This window comes from Patella vulgata, chromosome 8, assembly GCF_932274485.2.
Source record: "Patella vulgata chromosome 8, xgPatVulg1.2, whole genome shotgun sequence".
Lineage (NCBI taxonomy): Eukaryota > Metazoa > Mollusca > Gastropoda > Patellidae > Patella > Patella vulgata.
In genome coordinates this window covers 38,775,806-38,797,068 of record NC_065886.2, presented here as the reverse complement: position 1 = coordinate 38,797,068, position 21,263 = coordinate 38,775,806, and the positions used below count along the sequence as shown (strand labels likewise).

The 21,263-nt window shown below is 37.0% G+C and overlaps 2 long non-coding RNA genes across 6 annotated transcripts in view; one reads left to right on the top strand and one right to left on the bottom strand.

The window, feature by feature from the left end:
* The window catches only part of LOC126830323 (uncharacterized), a 144,708-nt gene that overhangs the window by 110,918 nt on the left and 12,527 nt on the right, over window positions 1-21,263 (top strand). The gene's annotated exons all lie outside the window — the stretch shown is intronic.
* LOC126830320 (uncharacterized) lies at window positions 1,607-16,588 on the bottom strand. The gene is made up of 6 exons (XR_007683797.2): window positions 16,222-16,588; window positions 11,812-11,920; window positions 6,327-6,433; window positions 4,699-4,756; window positions 3,036-3,130; window positions 1,607-2,255 (listed from the first exon to the last, which is right to left on the bottom strand). It is a non-coding gene; the product is annotated as an uncharacterized LOC126830320 (long non-coding RNA).

Sequence of the window (21,263 nt, the reverse complement as noted above, 5' to 3'; positions counted from 1 at the left end):
ATACCGTTTATATATATGTCTTTGTTGCATTTTTAATTAAGCATGGATTAAGCCGTGAAAAAAATAGATATTGTCAAAAGTATATAATTAGCAATCAAAGGATCAAATCAATAAGATTTCTGTCTTTACAGAACTTTTTTAATTTGAATTTTGTTAGAATTGTCTCCTTGTTTGTTACTATTAACACCATTATACCTACCATGTAAGACTGTCGTTAATATGTAAGAGAATACAGGGTAAGCAAGTAACCCGGGCCATGTCTGGGACACACTACTTTACATGTCCTTAAAACACACATACACTAAATAAATTTCGTCAAATTGTAATGCTGACGATAAACCAAAACACTTGAATTTCACTGACTTAATGTTAATCGTGTTTGCTATGTTTATGCATGCAGTGAATTATTAGTGACGAGTGCCGTGTATGAGGGTGGTATGCTCGTCAAATTGTAATGCTGCCGATAAACCAAAACAGTTGAATTCACTGACTTAATGGTAATCGAGTTTGCTATGTTTATGCATGCAGTGAATTATTAGTGACGAGTGCCGTGTATGAGGGTGGGTATACTCAGCAACCAAGTCCATAACATTTTATACAACTTCGTATTTGTTTGGAATGCCCACAAAGCTAATGAATTTTGATGTATTTCATATCCTACAAAACCTCGATCGAAGGTTATTTGAGCTATTCAAGGGTTGTTTCCCTTTCCCATGGAAATCGAGTGCCATCAGTAATTTTCTGTAAGGCATAATATTTGTTTTGTGAGATTTGGCACCGACATAGACGTTTATTAGATTCCTTGACGTTTTTGAAAAAATCATTTCTCTGTATTAATCTTCGGTTGGAACGACAACAGTGAAATTTGCTCGGAAAATAAGATTTGGGCCAGTGGATGAATTCAGTACCACGGTGATCAAACTTGTATAAACTCGCGTGGGAAGGGAGCCCAATCGTCGTATTTTATTAAAAGACAGATTAATCGACCGATGGATACCGTATTAAAATCATTTTTGTGCTATTCTGACAAAATGAAGAAATGTGGGCAATTGTTTGAAAGGTTTCAAACGATCTAAAGAAACTTGATCTCCCATCATCGTCCCCAATCACTGACAACCATCCACGATCCTCTTCAATCGACCGATGGATACCGTATTAAAATCACTTTTGTGCTATTCTGACAAAATGCAGAAATGTGGGCAATTGTTTGAAAGGTTTCAAACGATCTAAAGAAACTTGATCTCCCATCATCGCCCCCAGTCACTGACAACCATCCACGATCCTCTTCAATCACCGAGTTAACACCACCAACACCAAAACCAAAACCATCATCAGGTAGTATCTCGTGACTGATTGGTGCCTGCCAAGTATCGCCCTAAAATCACCCTAGGAGTGTGTAAGGTGGTGATCACTGGAAGGAATGCCATCGGTATAGTCAACGATTTAAATGCGAAGTCGTAAAACAATGCCGCAATCTCATGGATGGAACAACTTCGTGCCGAACTAAAACACGCGGCGTTCTGGGAGATCCTGCTGTAATCCCCCCAAAGACCTGTAGCGTAAGGCTTAATGGATAGTGCTAAAATTAAAGTTCATATAAAAAACATTTTACCAAAACAGTTTTTTTTATTAAAGCGAGAGATACATAAGATTATTATCAAAATCTAGGTTGAATTGTATATGGTGCAATTATTGAAGCATATTAATTTTCCTCATCATCTCATATCCAAAATATTCATCAAGATGTTTAATATAATGGTCAATGACTAAAAACTAATATACATGTATTTAATATTAATATTAGATAATACTTTGAAATATTCTGTATATACTCATCATCTCATATCCAAAGGTTTCAACAATTTGTTTGTTTTATACAATGGTCAATGATGAAATAATCTAACGCTTTACATCGAAATTTGTCAAACAAACGTTATCTATATTTTATCAAAAGTGTAATATTATCTTTGCAAATAAATAATTTCTATATTTTATCAAAAGTGACAGTATCTTAGTCATATGTAACAAAAAATAACAGTGTCGTCGTAAATTAGTTTTTACAAAAAGAAAATACTAATATTAGATTTCATCATTTCATATCCAACAAATTTCAACATTTATTGTTTTTAATTTGATGGTCAATGATAAAACAATAGAATGTAAAGAGTTATAAAATAATTATTAGTTTTTGATAAACATGAGTAGAGTTGAGAGGAACATCATCAATACACTAACAGCCACTGTACCACATCCATCTGAAAGTAGAATTATTGTGTTAATGGTGAACTGTTCTAGTATATAAATAACACAGTGGAAGAACTGAATGTTGTTCATCTTAAATACAGCATGCGATACTTTTACAATACGGACATGGATCTGTTAGAAAATAAACTTTTGTTGGTGATATTATCAGAGCTGATCTAGATAAAAGAAGGGGGGGGGATGCGTCTGTTTATTTCCCCCACTGACCAAAATACCCAGAGTTTAAAGTCTCAAACTGACAAAATGCGGTGTACTGGTCGATGACCTTACGAATAGTTTCCATACACCGAACACGTAGTATAAAATCTGTGAATCGACAGAATAACCTTGTATAAACATTGATCGATTCAGGTAAAGCAGGAGATGATCGAGGTATTACATTATGATTATTATAATGGACGAATGTAGCATTGCGTTATTCCTTGTTGATTGCTCTTTGTAAACAAACTGTTAGCTAGTTGGATCTGTAAACACACTGTTAGCTAGTTGGATTATGTAAACATTTAAACACACGGTTATCTAGTTAGATCTGTAGACTAACGGTTAGGTTGTTGGATCTGTAGACTAACGGTTAGCGAGTCGGTCTGGTTGTGCAACAGAACGTCAAATCCTTGTGAAATGTTTATATACCGAAATGAAATGGGGTTTAACGTCCCAATGTTTTGCTGCGAAAACATATGCCACCCTACGCCGCCCACCTCCAACCACTGGACAAGGCTCAACACCCTTACCTTAATCGTTTTACATAATGTGTTTAGTTTTAAAATACTTACTACTACATGTGGAATCATAGCCATCATACGCTGTCTTGAAACTTTCGACGTTGCATTTGGCATCATCCAAACAGTTTTTTAATTTAGTCTTATTACTACAAAACAAATGTATTAATCATTATAGATAAATATTTTACTTACACAGAACGAGGTGCGTTCAATCACCCATAAGGATAATATTAATGGTTATCCTAACAAATACAAGAAAAGAAGTGGGTTTAATCACCTATCAAGATAACATTAATGGTTATCCTAGCAACCTTACTTAAATAAAAAAAACGAGGTGGATTTAATCGTCGATCAAGATAGTAATAATGGTTACTCTAGCAACTTTACATAAATACAAGACACAATGGGGTAGTTTTAATCACCCATTAAGATAATATTAATGGTTACCCTAACAACCTTACTTAAACACAAGACACGAGGTGGATTTAATCGCCCACCAAGATAGGTTACTATACCATTGTTTGATAGCAGAAAGTTAATTTCCCGCTCGACAGCCACCTCTATTCCCCACTACACAACTTTATCATCTACAGGGTCTATAAAATCAAAACTCCTACAATACATATGATAATTCTAGGATACCTTACTTGGTCACTTGAAACTGGTTTTGAACATACTTATACATGCTAGAGTTGAAATGTACCAATCGGTTCGGGGGAATATGTGACACATATTTGCATGTACCCCTTCAAATTAACCATGTTCTGCTTGCTGGCACCACGCAACTCCGTGTACACACACATGAATATAAAACATCAAGCACAACCGACCCTAACCAGAGGTCCAATGCACAGTCCAGCTGACGAATTCTGGACAATCAATAAACAACAGAAAGGCAATTTATATACCAAATAAGAATAGAGATTAACAGTTGAATTAATAAGCATCATTTAAAGAACATTCCTGTCTTACAATCAAGTGGTTTAGGAGAAGAACTGAAACTTGGTTTTATTTGCCCCATATTAAAGGTGCATTACCGATCGCTGTGTGGCCGTTGAACTTCATGTGAACAAATCTGATCTAGGAGTCGTAGGTGGTCTACGACAACACAGCATGTACTGGAGACGTGTTATTATTATTGTTATGTATTGCGAAGGGTGATTTTACACTGTTGTCTACGTTTCTGTCTATTTTTTCTCAGATTCCAGTTGTCAATATATGTAAATGTCAATGTGTACACCGTGTTTGGTTCCTGTAGAACTATTAGACACACTTTAATGGTCAGTGCCGTATCTAAAAAAGTCGTGCGTGGGAGTCACGGTGGCTAAGTGAGTAATATGTTGGCTCACTAACCTGGAGGCCCCGTGTTCGATCACTGTGTTGGCCGAGAAAATTCATCGGGACTTTCCAGCGTGGATCCCCTTTGTCAGTGGTGCGGGACAGAGGGCCTGACAAGGGACAGCGTACACATTGGCGTGTACAGGCAATATTTTCTTCATAGCACACTGTATAGCGTATGCCCGTCTTCATTAGCCCAGTCGGGGCAGAACATACTTCGAGTATAAAACACCACGTGAAGAACCAACGAATATACCCAAACAAGCAGCATTCTGAAGATAAGTAAGATGTCACACTAGATTCTAACAAAGATCATAACATGGGCCCAGCCTACACTTGTGTCTCTCAATAATAAATATGTCAAAACAGTACTAACCTGCACAAATTGGTAAAACATGCTAGTCCGGTTGTTACTGTACATTTTGCTTCACCACCTGAAATAGAATAACATATGTTATAGATACCCCGAAATAGTTCCTAAGAGTCTCTCCCGATTTGTGAATACATGACTATAGATACGCAATTGATTTTAGTCCTGTGAGTGCACGCCTATTTATATTCGGGTGTTGCCTGCATTCTGTGCTACTCAATTAAATTTGTAACAGACGATATCAAATCTATTTACCACCATGGGTTTATTTACCGCCCTTAGTTTGTATCTTTTTTGCAATGAGTCACTTGGCTTTAATAGAATTGGTTCATCGATGTGCGACGGTTATGAGGGACGGGTGGGGGGGGCATCTTCGAAATGTGGGTATACAACAATACAGATAGAAAGGCGACGTTCTGACCATTTGTCGATTCCACAAAGACTATTATTACTTGTTTGTACTCTAAAGCCATCGCGTATTCACCAAGGACCCCTTAGTCCCGCGACGACCATCTGGGTCATTCCATGTCAAGTATGGACCAAATTACGGACAGTTGGTGACATGACCCCCTAGAAAAAAATTATGAAAAATATATGTTATATTATACGGCCTTAAAGATACATTATGGTAGATTAGATAGAGACCTGACAGTTCTCATTATAATAGTTAAAAGCTAGATAATGTAAAGGGAATTTGCCGAAAATTTCAGAAAAATTGATCCACTCTGAACCGATAATTTAGCGATTGAATTTTGGGCTATAAAATACAAAGGCTCGATTATATATTTCTTGATTTAATCATGAATGAGCGTAGAACAGCAGATCGGGTCCCAATCCAGTAAATATCGCAGTTTAGCGATGGCATCGAGGGTTGATTATGGCCTGGATGAGTTAATGTCTAATTAATATTTGGAAAAGTATATATCCCATTGACTCAGAGTATTTTGTAAATTGATAAAAGACAAACTGACATTAACCATGTCAATTTTGAAGTTTGTGTATGCAATAGTGACTTTGCCAGAGGCTGTGGAAATCCTCAAAATAAAAGTGAATAGTTCCTCATTTTGCCACCTGGTGACACGAAAAGTATGCATTGGACATTGAGCGTAATGTTAATTTCGTAATCTACACCAAAACGTTGTCTTAGAACACAAAAATAGAGAGTTTCTACTCCTATTAAAAATGTGAGTTAAACGCGCCTGAAAGCCTGAACATTTTTTTACTGGTATTATGGTCCGTTTCAGCACCCTAATTTCAAATGGCCATATCTCAGCGAGTTTTTGGCCTAATGAGGTAGAATTTCGGATTTGTTAGTTTAAGGCCATATACTATAACATATATTTTTTATAATGTTTTTTGGAGGGAGTCATGTACCCACCAATGGTCTAGTTGATATGGAATGACCCATCTGACACAAGATTGTTAGGATCATTGGCTTGCACACAGGATTTAAATGAGAACATAATATTTGTTAAATCGTCAACCTTAATATTTCATATACAGGAAGATGTATTTATATAATGGAAGCTTTTTTTTATTTATCACTGTCCATGCAGCTCTACATATAATTATTTACTATAATAGCCTCCGCATCGAATTTTCTTTACTTCTATCATTCAGTCAATTTTACTTACTGCCACACATGAGACCAGAGGTTACTGTTTTATTGAAATCAGTTTTCTGGGTGTCATCGTTATAACACATTTCATCAATTAAACATTTACCATAGGTATATGCAGCTCTGAAATATTAAAAATCATCTTTAGAATATTAGACTAGAGTAAACAAAGGTTAGACAAGTCAACAATTAGACTGATGTCCCCCGCCGAAATCCCAAAATAAATAGATGACACATGTCAATTAATCGCATATTTATTTTTTAAAAAGTATCAAGCAATCAAACTGATTATCAACTATACACTAAGTTTCATCAGTCTTTATCAGATAGAATCAAAGTTATCGTGTCCTAAAGCATCGACCAATGAAACTGCTTAGCTCTGCTTAGCTTTAGCTCGAAATGTTAATCATTGAACTCCGTCAAGACATTCACCTAATGAACATCTACATCAAGTTTAAACATTCTATCTCAAATAAAAGCAGAGTTGTTATGTTGCAAAGTCTTGACCAATCAAATTGCTTATCGCTCTTTAGCCTAAGCAGAAAAATCTCATCATCGAACTTAATCAAGGTGATTATGTAATTAATCTATACTCGGAGTTTCATCACTCTCACTTAATTATAACCAAGTTATCGTACCCCAAAGTATCAACCCATCAAATTGCTTACTCTATACCGTAAGCAGACAATGTTTATCATCGAACTACAAAAAGGTATTCAGCTAATGAACGTCTACATCAAGTTTGAACATTCTACCTCGATTAGAAGGAAATTTATTGTGTTCCAAAGTCTCGGCCAATCAAATTGCTTACCCCTCGCACTTAGTCAAGGTATTAATATAATAAAACTATACACCAAGTTTCATCACTCTCACTTAATTAGAACTAAAGTTATCGTGTCCCAAAGTATCAACCAATCAAATTGCTTATCTCTGCCTACCCTAAGCAGCAAATGCCCATTTAAGTCACTGCATGAAAGTCGTAGTTTGCTGTGGATAATTTCAGTTTTTCTAGAACCAATGTAGAAATGTTTTGGGGGTTTGGAGTCTTGTTCGGGGAGCTTTTGTTTAAAAGAAAAGAGACTTATTGAACTTTTGTTGACTGGTCTAACCGGTTCCATTCCTTTATTGCACGATGGTACAAATGAGTTGGAAAATATTTTCGTTCTACACCGATATTTAGTGAAGTCGTTTATATTTCTAAAATTGTACGAAGATTTTCAAGAAGGTGGAAAAAGTGTAGAAAGATAATTGGGTAAAGTGTTGTTGAAAATTTTATAGACAAGAATAAGTTTATGTCTTCGTCGACGTTCTTTTAGAGGAATGAAACCGGTCTCCCTGTGAAGAGAATCGTGGTTCGTACCTTTAACGCCTCCGCAGATTGTGCGTAGTGCGTCATGTTCTAGACAAATCGGCCCCGTTTGTCGCGACGCAGAAGCGCCATCACGTAGTGATCTCTAAAACTATTATGGCCACTTCCGCCTTCATTTCTATCGGGTTTGGAGCTCAAAGTACGGCAATAAACTCGCTCTAACTTGACTGAATGAAAAATCTAACAAACCTTTCGACTTTGTGGAATAACAATCTATAATTCTACTGATCTTTTTTTTGAAAATCTTATAGGATTCCTGAGAACAGATGTAGGCCTATTTTCTTCATGATCACCATCAAAACATTGAAGAATCCATTATGTCGTAAATTTTATGTTAATTAGATTGCCATTACTTAGATTTTCCTTTTTCTCACTGTTTTATTGTCGATTTGGGATGATACGAATATTTAGTATATATTAAAGACGTCTCTATTCATTTGACCTCATTTGACGTTTAAACCTATATAATGTACATGAATTTTAGGTACTATTTTTTTTGCGGATGAATACAGCTGTTCTGTATTGTATTCTGTTGTAGACTGTGAAAATTTTGGATCCATGTGTCGACGCTTTAAATCACATGGATCCATTTAACCTTCTAACTGTTTAATTCCATTTTTTTCATTGAAGATTCTTATATTACAAATCTTTCCTTACACTAGAAACGTAATCACTGGGTGCTCAAGTTGATTTGTTAGTAGTTCCGAACACCCATCCCAAACGATATCCGCGTAGTCGAAATGAGGCAGAATGTAAGCATTATAGATACGACAGTACGGATCTACGTTTCAAGCGATATTTCAGAGACCTGAAGCAGTTTACGAGTTTTGGTACATTTTTGCATAAATTTCCTATGTGGACATCCCACTTGCCGTTATTCTGAAACGTAAGGCCTAAATGTTTGTGGAAAGAGACTTTTGCTGAATTCACCAGTGGCTGTCAGGCAGGATACGCCCACATTTTGCAAGAGATGGACAGGGAACAAGCTAAAAACAAAAACGATTTTTTTTGTACAATCTGGGGCCATAATGCAGAAAGTTATGGTCTGAAATGTGCAAATGTCAAAAGGGGCTGAGATTTTTGGAATATAAAGATATGTTTTAAGTTTCATCTCAAAATCAGATAAAAATTGTTATCTCTAGAGGCCATAACCTTTGTATTACATACTTATACACAATTTGCGTATAAAGAGCGGCCATTTTGTCGGGCAGTTTCATTTCAATTTTCCCGAAATTTGAATTCAACCTTCATTATGGTGGAATGATGATGTATCTAAACGGTTTTTAAAATCGGAAAAAAATTGTGACCTCTAGAGAATCCACAAGCTAAAAATGCTATTTTTCGATCAACCAGGGGCCATAATCCAGGAAGTTACGTTCGGATGTGTGATTATCAAAACGAACCAAGATCTTTATGATAAACACATATATTTAAAGTTCCATCCAAATCGGATAAAAAATGTAGCCTCTGGAGGGTCAACAACCTTGATATACCATAATTTTTACACTATTTGCGTACAATAGTCCGATTTTCACGAAATTCGAACTCAACCATCATTAGTGTATAACTGTGATGTATTCACATGTTTTTTTTAATCGGATAAAAATTGTGACCTCCATAGGGACCACAGGCTCAAAACGCGATTTTTCGTACAATCAAGGGCAATAATTCAGGAAGTTACGATTCGATATGCGCATATTCGATATGCGTACAAGGGGCGGCCATTTTGTTCGACATTTTGGTACGATTTTCACAAAATTCGAACTAAACCATCATTAGGGTGTAACGGTGATATACTAAAACGTTTATTTTAAATCGGATAAAAATTGTGACCTCTAGAAGGACCACAAGTTAAAAGCGCGATTCTTCCTACAATTAGGGGCCATAATTCAGGAAGGTACGATCCGATATGCGCGAATATCGAAAGGAACCAAGATCTTTGGGGCATAAACATGCACTCCAAGGTTCATCAAAATCGGATGAAAATTGTGACCTCTAGAGGGTCCACAACCTTGATATACCATATCTTTACACAATTTGAGAACAAGGGGCAGCCATTTTGTCCGGCAGTTTTGGTCCGATTCACAAAAATCGAACTCAACCATCAGTAGGGTGTAACGGTGATATACCAAAACGTTTTTTTTTATTAAATTGGATAAAAATTGTGACCTCTAGAGGGACCATAAGCTAAAAACGTGATTTTTCGTATAATCAGGGGCTATAATTCAGAAAGCTACAATTCGATATGCGCGAATATCGAAAGGAACAAAGATCTTTGGGTTATAAACATGCATTTCTAGTTTCATCAAAACTGTGACCTTAAGAGGGTCAGGTACAAAACTTGGAAAATATTTTCAGACTTTTCCCCTCTCCGAGTTTTATGAATTGACTCGATTGAAAACACAAAACTCGGAAAAAATTGTCCGACTTTTTGTTTTCTATCCGACCTTTCCGAGTTTTGTGTTTTCAATCGAGTCAAATCATAAAACTCGGAAAGAGAAAAAGTTGGAAAATTATCAAAAATATTATTTTTTTTAAATTGGCGAAAGTAGTTGTAGTAATACATCTATTTAATAAGTTGGACATAATCTTTTCGTATAGGCCAAAATACAAAACTCGGAAAACTCGGATATTTAATTATAACTGCCATATTGCATTATTTTGGTTAAAATCGAACTGAAAAGGTTATAGATCATGTCCAAATTATTAAATAGATGTGTTACTATCACTTAATTATCCAATTAGATATTCTCGACATGTAGTAGGCTTACTGCCTGTGATGTCTGTCTCGATGCAACAAAAACTTGAGTGGGCTACACTAAATATCAAGTTATTCCCGTTAAGGAGAAATCCGCTGTATAATAATCATAATTATCCAATGAAAAATAGTTTATTTTGATATCTTTTTGCCACTTTCCGAGTTTTGTATTTTCGTATAGCCCAAAATACAAAACTCGGATATTTAATTATAACTGCCATATTGCATTATTTTGGTTAAAATCTAACTGAAAAGGTTATAGATCATGTCCAAATTATTAAATAAATGTGTTACTATCACTTAATTATCCAATTAGATATTCTCTACACGTAGTACTGCCTGTGATGTCTGTCTCGATGCAACAAAAACTTGAGTAGGCTACACTAAATATCAAGTTATTCTCGTTAAGGAGAAATCCGCTGTATAATAATCATATCCAATGAAAAATATTTTATTTTGATATCTTTTTGCCACTTTCCGAGTTTTCCGAGTTTTGTATTTTCGTATAGCCCAAAATACAAAACTCGGATATTCAGTTATAAATATCACAAAAAATAAAATATATCATGTCCAACTTATTAAACATATGTGTTATTTTTACTTTTTTCGCTATTTTTTAAAAGTTAGCCTTCGTTGAATGTCTGTCTTTAAGCAAAAAATAAATGATTCCACTAAATATCAAGTTATCCCCATAAGGAGAAATGACAAATATTATATTTTTATATCTTTTAGGGTCTTTTCGTATAGGCTAAAATACAAAACTTGGAAAACTCGGGTATTCACCTATAACTAACACATTGCATTCGTTAAATTTGAAAGAATTAGTTACATAGATCATGTCTAACTTATCAAATAGAAATCTGAGTACATCTCCTTTCGCCAATTTAAAAAAATATATATTTTGATACTTTTCCAACTTTTCCCCTTTCCGAGTTTTATGATTTGACTCGATTGAAAACACAAAACTAGGAAAGGTCGGAAAAAATTGTCCGACTTTTTGTTTCAAACTGAAAAGTCAGACAATTTTTTACGAGTTTTGTGTTTTCAATCGAGTCAATTCATAAAACTTGGAAAATATTTTCCGAGTTTTCCGAGCTTTCCGAGTTTTGTACCTGACCCCTCAAGAGTGTCCACAAGATAAAAATGATTCACTTTGGTGATGTCAATATTCAGTTACACAAAGTAACAAACGCCAATCGACTATGCAAGAACTCTATTGCCCGCCTTTCTAACCACCCGTCAGTCGTGATTAAACACAGAACATAACACAAGTTGATACTCTAGACCCAACAATTTGATGTTTAACTTATTATTTGGTGTAATTTATTTATTAATTGTTCTGTATTTTCTTTCAATTTTATCGAAGATACTTACGTGCATTTGTCGGGGTCGGTAGTTGCGTTCGCATTAGAGAAACCATTTTTACATGCTTCGCCCTTTTCTGGTTTACACTGACCATTCGTCACATTTATAAAGCTGAAAACTAGAAGAACAATTGCAAATCTAAGCATTTCTGTAATATTTACATTAGAATCTAACAATAAGTTGTGGCATTCAGTGTGACATATTTATCATTTGTTTAATTTGATTTCACCCTATGTAATCTTTAACCGTTTGAGTTTGATAATAAGTTTGACAGGTTACAAGAGGCAATTTGAGTTTTCCCCAAATCTTCCTCCAATTCCAACAGACAAGACTTTTACATGTACGCCAAAGTATGTACTCGTTCGACAAGGCAAGATATAACCATCTCCAGAAATTGAGATGGTTCTTCTCGACCCACGTCAAACCCGAAATCGAAATGTTCTAGCCGGGAGTCAATGGAGGATAAAAACGGTTGAACTAAATGAAAAGCATTTTTCGTTCATATTTATTCAATAGTTATATAATATTGTAAATTTAGAAAATATATAATTTTAACATTTTATCCCGATGTTTTAATACATTATTTTAAAAATGTAATTAATTCGTAAACCTAGTTAACCCTTTTTATCGGATTTTTTTCCAATTTGGTTTGAATCATTGGGTTCCTGAGAAATCAAACTCGAGCGATATTCAGCGAACTGCAACACTCCTTTTCAGAGTTACATCCCCTGTAGAGGCTACAGTTTATGACTTATTTTTTTAAAAATTTGTTTAAAGTATTGACGAGAGTTCCCTCCCCTTCCCGAAAACCTGCAAACGAGATGGAGATTATAGTTTTAAAAGTTTTTTTTAAAGCTGTGAACACGAAAGATATTAGTTATCTGGAAAACCTATACACGGGATAGAGGTTATTGTTTTAACAGTTTTTTAAAGGTGTGAACACGAAAGATATTAGTTATCTGGAAAGCACAAGGACCCTTGCCGAATAAGCTGATGTCTGTAGCTGTTATTTTTTCGAAACATGGCTGCTTTGCGTGTCTATTCTATTTATGGCTGCTTTGCGTGTCTATTCTATTTATTTATTAAGTCCTAAGTCCTAATTGGGAGATACTAAATCCTAATCAGGAATTACTACCTTCTAACCAGGACTTACTTTCACCTAATCAGGAGTTACTATCTTATAATTTGGAGTTATTGTGTTAGGACGTAGTATCTCTTATTTAGGACATAATTATTCGATTATTTACTTGGCCCTAATACGCTTCCGTAGAAATCTATTCTCTCAAAGACATTCGATAGAAATCCGGTGACGTTGTTCAACAGTTGTCAGATGTCCTACATTGCAACATGGTGAGAAATATATCATTGATTACTCTAAGACGTAAAACCCCATTTCATTGATTAGGCTTTTAAAGGACAATATTGGTGCCAGTCATTATCACATATGTGATAGAACTGGTTAAGCACATTCCAAATATAATTTTAACACGGAGATCATTGCTACGATAGCTGAGTAATACAGTTTTCCAGAATCGGAAGTGACGAACGCCAAAGGAAAACACGAGTCATCTCTTTATATAACTGACTGATGTGACGAGTGATAACGGATATACGGGCGAATTTCTGCTCACTAATAATTCATTCGAAGACCAAAAGTTGTTGTATGAGATTGTGAGAGGATATCTGACAATTCATAAAAAGAATTGACTGCAACTATATAAGTGAACACGAAAGAAAAACAGAAAAAGTCCGTGCATTACCATGTTTTTATAAGATATAGAATGAATATAAACAAGGGAATGTACGGACTATTTCTATTTTTCTCGTGTTCTTATATCTAATGACATTCAATTACTTTATTGAATTGTCAGGTATCCTCTTACAGTCCCATATATCAACTTTTGGTCTTCGAAGGAATTATTAGTGGGCAGAAATTCAGCCGTATATCCGTTATCACTCGTCACATCAGTCAGTTATATAGAGAGATGACTCGTGTTTTCCTTTGGCGTTCGTCACTTCCGACTCGGGAAACCTGTATTACTCAGCTATCGTAGCAATGATCTCTGTGTTAAAATTATATTTGGAACGTGTTTAACCAGTTCTATCACATAATGTGATAATGACTGGCACCAATATTGTCCTTTAACAACATTGTTTTCGTATGTAGAGCCACCTTTTATTTTATCACGCGCTAACCAATTACACCGTGACTAAGACATTGTCTCGCCAAAGTGGATGTCCCGGCTTTGGCAAGAATGTTCATCGAGATTTGGAGCTGGGGAGGCTCAGTGAGTAAGAGACTGGCTTGCTAACCGCGTAGAAGTAAAACACGCAGCGTTCTACGAGGCCTTCTTGGACCCCCTAGAGAACTGTAAAGAGTCCTAAGAGAACACCATACACCTTGGATAAGAAGTTGGCTAGATTTGTTGACGTAAGACTTAATAAATAGTGCTAAAAATGTTTGGGTTGGGTTTTTTTTTCACTTGAAGCACATTTTATCAAAACAATTCTTTAATATTTAGTTTAACCAGCGATTACGAGGCAAGATACACCCATATTTTGCAAGAGATGGACAGAGAACGAGCTAAAACAAATAAGCGATTTTACGAAAAATCAGGGGATTTCTTCCAAGAAGCTACGATCGGATACGCGCAAGTATCAAAAAGAACCCAGACCTTTGGGATATAAACATATATTTTAAGTTTCGTGGAAATCGGATAAAAGATGTGATTTCTACAGGGTCCACAACCTATTTTCGTACGGGGAGCTGCCATTTTTTCGGACAATATCGGCCCGATTTTACGGTGATAAATTTATGCTAAAAACATTATTTTTAATACATTCAGTAGCCATAATCCAGGAAATTACGGCCCAATGTGCGTGAATATCCACAGGAATCGCGATCTTTGGGATATAAACATGTATCTTAAGTTGACCTTAAGAGGGTCCAAAACCTTGATATTTCATACTCACTCTTAACACCATTTACGTACATGGAGCGGGGGAGCCACGGTACGATCCCGTCATTGGCCGAAAAAGTTCATCGGGATTTTCCGGCGTGGTTTTCTCCTTGTCAGTGGTGCAGGTCCCGTGAATACATTGGCGTGCGGTTGGCAGTTATAATTCTATATAAGAGTAGGCCATGGTGCCGCTGCCCGGACAAAATTTCAATCATAGCAGTTTCGGTCCGATGTTCACGAAATTCGAACTCAACCGTCATTATGATGTAACCGTGTTATATTCGAAAAAATCGGATAAAAATTGTGACCTTTAGAGGGACCACACGTTAAAAACGCAATTTGTCGTACAATTAGGGGTCATAATCTAGGAAGCTACAGTCCGATATACGCAAAAATCGAAAGAAACCGAGATCTTTGGGTTATAAAATATACATTCCAAGTTTCATCTTAATCGGATAAAGATTGCGAACTCTAGAGTGTTCACAAGCTAAAAACGTGACTTTTCGAACAATCAAGGGCCATAATTCATGAAGTTACGGCCCGATAAATGCCAATAACGAAAGGAATCAAGATCTTTGGGAGATAAACCTATATTTTATGTTTCATCAAAATCGGATAAAAACTTTGACCCGTAGACTGTGGACGGAAGAACAGGGGATACGACAATATACGTCCACATAAAAATGTGGTATTATAAAAATGGATTATTGAGACTTTATCTATAAAAGTGGTACTTCACAATTGTGGCTATTATTGTGAACTGTTCAAATTCTGATAACTTGGCTCAGAAACGAGTAATTTGACTGAAATTTTCAATATATATTCATTTTTCATTATAAGGTTTTGAACTATTAAAGCATGAACCGCAAGCATCTCTACATGTAGGCTACTTTTATATATTGCTGACCTGGGCCGGAAAACCAAACACGATCCTAAAGCGTAAAATATGTTTTTATCTTTCCAAATGAAAATATTTTTTTTTATTCCAGGATTTAAAATAAAATATCATTAACCTCTTCATTGCTATAATGATTACTAATGGCTATAAAAAGGATGTTTTTGCCATTTATAGTGGTGCCCCATTTTTCTGTACCCAAGTTGAGCTGCTCAAGTTGAGTAGTAAATCCTCCAATTTGATGCTTCTCGTCCCTAGTCGGGCTCTCCGTCCTGCACCAGACTCGTTCTAGCCACCAATATGAATGGAATTTCTGTGCATCGACCTAAATCACTAGTATAGTATATGAATGTTTTCTATTAAAGTTCCATGTTTGTTCCATTTGCCGTTTGACTAATATCTTTGTCGTTTTGATTTATGTCAAAGACCCAAAACACATGTTAAACACCGGGTACTAATCCTGGAACGGAAAAATTGACTACGTAGGATGAAACACAAATGTCAGATTTAGATGTGAATAGTTTGAAGAACACAACCGCTGTAACAAAAGTTTAATGTACTCACCAGCTAAAGCAAAAATGACCAACAGAGACTTCATCATGACCTATATACAATATATATCGATATAACTCCCAACTTAATTAATACTGAAAACTGTGGTGTTAACGTTTGCCAATACAGCAATGGTTCACGCTGCGCTCAGTCGTTCATTTATACCTGTCGTATTAGCCAATCCACAGCTTTCACTGTTCACACGCCTGCAGCTTTTGTAATGGTAAAACTACCAATTAAATATCACAATATGTACGTTGAATTCACCTATTATACTACAGACACTTTGCATATAGAATGATCTTCAAGAATTAGGATTAAGCTTATCGCGGTGGTTGCAAAGCCACAGCAGTAAAACACACAAATTTGCAATTTTAACAAAATTCACCGAGAAAGCAGCGGTTGTATAATCAGCAAGCTGACTGTGTCTAGTAGATGACTCACTTTCTAAATATAAACATATTATACTGCGACAGATTGAACGTAGCTCATTTCTATAATTGATATGGGGTTTCCTGCTACTCTTCATCGAATTTCAACTGTCAATGATTCTTTTACGTTTACGCCAAGATTTCCCATGCCATCTATCTGTTCCTTGCTAGACCCAATCCCCCCGCCACTTCTACACCACTGATAAGGGGAAACCAAACTGTAAATCGCGAGAAACCTTCTCGGTCAACACCAAGCTCGAACCCCGGACCTAATTCCGATGTACTTCATACTAAGTACATGAGAACCATACTTTCATTACGTTTCATTACAGTTTGAATTAGAAATAAGGGTAGGCCGTAGAGCCGCTGTCCTGGCAAAATTTGCCTCATAGCACACAGCAATGACGTATGTCCGTCGTCTTCATAAGCCCAGTCGGTACAGAACCGTAGGACGTTAAACCCTATTTCATTTCCTTTATTAATCCATCTTTCTCACTGAAAAGTCGTCACAGATATAGTCAGCCAAATTAAAAACTTGACACTCGGGATTTTTGGGACTAGATTTTTAATATTTGGTTTAAGGCAACTATTTTAGTGTTATGTTGTGCACATACGACCTTGACATCAACAGAAAGCAAGAATACGTCTCGCCGAAAGTCCTTGACACTGATAACGTTCGTGATGTCACAGTACCCCCCAAAATGAAATTCACAGACTTGGAGAACAATCGGAATAAAGTGTTTAGTAACGTCTTCTCATGGATCTCAGAACATTAGTAAACACTACCCGAGGAAGACGTCGCCACTGCTCAGCAAGAGCATGTTGAAGGTCCTGCAACGTCAGTGGTGGATTCACTTGCTGACGAACACGTCGACCCAGTTCGTCCCAGATGTGTTCAATAGGATTAAGGTCGGGGCTAAGCGACGGCCAATCCAGGACTTGGACACCGGCATTTCTTAAAACATTCTGGGTAGCAATTGCTGTATGGGGTCGAGCATTGTCTTGTTGAAACGTTAGTCCAGGCCCATGTCTCTGCATAAACGGGAGAAGAACAGGTTGCAAAATCTGATCCCTGTACTGGACAGCATTTAAGTTCCCTTGGACAACAACAAGAGGAGAACGTCCATGTGCACAAAAAGAACCCCAAACCATGACGCTGCCGCCACCAAATCGGTCAACTTCTGTGACGCATACTTGAGCGTAACGTTAACCTCGTCTGCGGTACACTCGGACCTTGCCATCGGCAAATCTCAAAGTGAATCGAGATTCGTCACTAAAGACAACCGAATTCCACAGTCTTCGAGTAAATCTTATGTGTCTTGTGGCCCACACAAGTCGGTTACGGCGATGAAGAGGTGTCAATATTGGTCCATTATAGGGCCTTCGAGCTCGAAGACCAGCAGCCTGCAAGCGATTTCGAACAGTTTGTGCAGTTACCCTTCCACCAAACATCTTTCTACTTGTGGAGGTTGCAGTGACAAATCTGTTTCTAAGATGACGTAATCGTATTGCTTGATCTTCCTGGAGTGACGTCACACGTGGCGCTCCCGCCCTTGGGCGGTCGGCAATAGTTCCAGTTTGAAGCACTCTCATTCTAAGACTAATTATTGTCTGGCGTGAACAATTAAAGGCTCTTGCAACAGTGACCACAGACTGACCAGCATAGAGCCTACCTATAGCACGTAGACGTTCTACATTTGAAAGGCGGGGCATTTTCTAACAAAGATGAAAATGACAATTTTAATTTGTTTTTTCAGTTCAAGTTACGTGTGCGTGTTCGGTTTAAGCAAACTTGCATCGATTGACCTCACGAGTTTGTGTTTGCACGTGTTTTTCAGGTTTTTCATCTTTATATGCTCAAAAGTCATGTGATCCACGTGACTTTACAATTTTATGAAATTAAAGGCTTCTTACTACTTACTATCGTTAGAAACACTTTAAAATTTATTTGAAATTTGTTGAAATTCATCAGTGTCAAGTTTTTAATTTGGCTGAGTATATAAGGAACAACATTTAATCAAAAACACTGGTTGTACCCTGTGTACCGTTTCAAATAATCCTATCGAATATTATAGTTCAGGTTAAAATAATTAAGGCATTATTTACTTGCAGATAGTATTTTCAGCATGCTTAATACAATTAGCAGAATATACATTTGGCCCCCCCACCCCCACCCCGCCCACCACCACTACATATCCACCCGATTAGATTTTATTACATACTTCGAGAAGGTATTTGTTGAGTCAAGACAGCGTATGATAACTATGATTCCGCGTGTGGAAGTAAGTATTTAAAGGCTTAATTTTATGTATAACATCAAGGTGTGGAACCGCTCGTGTTAAGCACAGTGGACTTTTGTATACAGAAGCCATTTTACCCGTTTTCAGTCCCGTCGTTGGCACAGAATGTTCATCGTGATTTTCCGGTGTGGTTCCCCCGTGTCAGAGGTGCAGGATTTTGTTCTTGGCAAGGACCACGTATAGTTGTTCGGATGGGACGAAAACCGAGGTAGCTTTTACACATTAGTGTGCACGTTAAATAACGGTTGACAGTTGGAATTCGAAATAAGGGTAGAACGTAGAGCCGCTGTCCTGGCAAAATTTGCATCATAGCACAATGACGTATGCCCGTCGTATTCATAAACCCAGTCGATACAGAACAGTAGGACGTTAAACTCTATTTCATTTATTTTATTAATCCATCTTTCTCACTGAAAAGTCGTCACAGATATAAGGAACAAAATTTAATCAAAAACACTGGCTGTACCCTGTGTATCGTTTCAAATAATCCTATCGAATATTATAGTTCACGTTAAAATTATTAAGGAATTATTTACTTGCAGATAGTATTTTCAACATGCTTAATACAATTAGCAGAATATACATTTGGACCCCACCCTCAACCAACAACCACCCTACCACCACCACGCATCTCCCAATCGCTCTCACAGAATAGAAAATAGATTGTGAGATATTTTTAGCTGTCGATAAATAAAATTACAGATGACAACTATGGCCGTACAGCTGATAATCATGAATATTTATGAAATTCATTTTTCTGTGAATGGATAAAATCATCCATTCAACTTCTAACTCGAATAAATCCACATTATCTGTTGTCATTGAAGTGGATGGGTGACTTTCGGTGAACGATTGTATTATATCCCCTGTTTTCTTAAACCAGATGCGAATATAAATAACGTCGGATGTTTTACGGGGGTTAAAGAATGGAATGAAATGGGGTTTAACGTCCTACTCTTCTGCCCCGACTGGGCTAACGAAGACGGGCATACGCCATACAGTATGCTATGAGGGAAATTTGCCCGGACAGCGGCACTATGGCCTACCCTTATATCGAAATCCAACTGCCAAGTGTTCTTTTACGTACATGCCAATGTGTAAACGGGACCCCGGTGTTTAGTCCCTTCCGAAAGACTATACGTTGTCTCTTGTCAGTTCCCCGGTTCTGCACCGCTGACAACGGGGGACCATGCCGAAAAATCCTGATGAACTCTCTTGACCGACACAGGGATCGAACACGGGACCTCCAGATCAGCGAGCCAACATCAACACAGGAGGTCGGTCAGTTTGTGACATAAAATTTTTCATTCCATCGGTCACGTTCGCAATGTGGAGGGGGAGTAGGGACAGGGGTGTTTCCACCTGCTTTTTATAGTATTATATTTACCAAGGATTATTTTGCGTTAACGCTAGTCTTTAGACCGATGGGTCTAGGTTTTAGTTCAATGCCGACTTCCCATTTCAGGCTGTACCCCGCCTGTTCCAGAATCCTAACCCGGGACCAGTATTCTACAGTTAGACTAACACCCCCGCACTAAAGTAAAGCAGTCTGTTTAAATTGATTTTGTAAAATAAAACAATATCAAAATAATCAGGATTCTTTTTACGAAAACATGAATGACTGCAAATCAATGCCTCATAGATTTCAAGTCCCAGTTGAAAAACAGGCTAAAGTCTTCGTGGTCAGTAGACCTTTTTAGTGTTTGCTGAATTTTGGTCTGCTCATTCCAAACAATATTTTTTGGCACTGCTGTTAGTTACTGTACATGACCGAGATTATAAAATACAGTTGAAATTATATGCAACTCAGTCTGAACACGATATGAAGAGAGATTCCAACTTCTGAACCGTTTTGTTGTAATAATAATTCAACAACTTCAAAATATTCTCTAAGTTCCAGTCATGGCGATTTGAGTGTGCATGTGAGTGCGTTTGAGTATAGAATAACTTTATGTAACGCCCGCTCCCACCATGTAGTGATATCGCAGCTGTGCATAGTTTTTGTGTATGCGTGCGTTGTATGTGGAATAACTTTATTTAACGTCTGCTCCCACCATGTAGTGACATAGCAGACATGTTGTTAATCGGTTGTCCTTGGATATTTTATAATCCTGCCAACATAACACCAACGTTATACAATGATACTATTATTGAACATACATTGTAACTTAGAATTAAATGCCAGAGGCGGATTCAAGGGGGGCGCGAGGGGCGCCCCCCCCCCCTAATTTTCGACAGTGCCCTTTTTTACTGCTGAAAGTGCCTTTTCTCAGACCCAAATATGTCCATTCATAACCCGTTGCAGGGATCCCAAATGACTCAA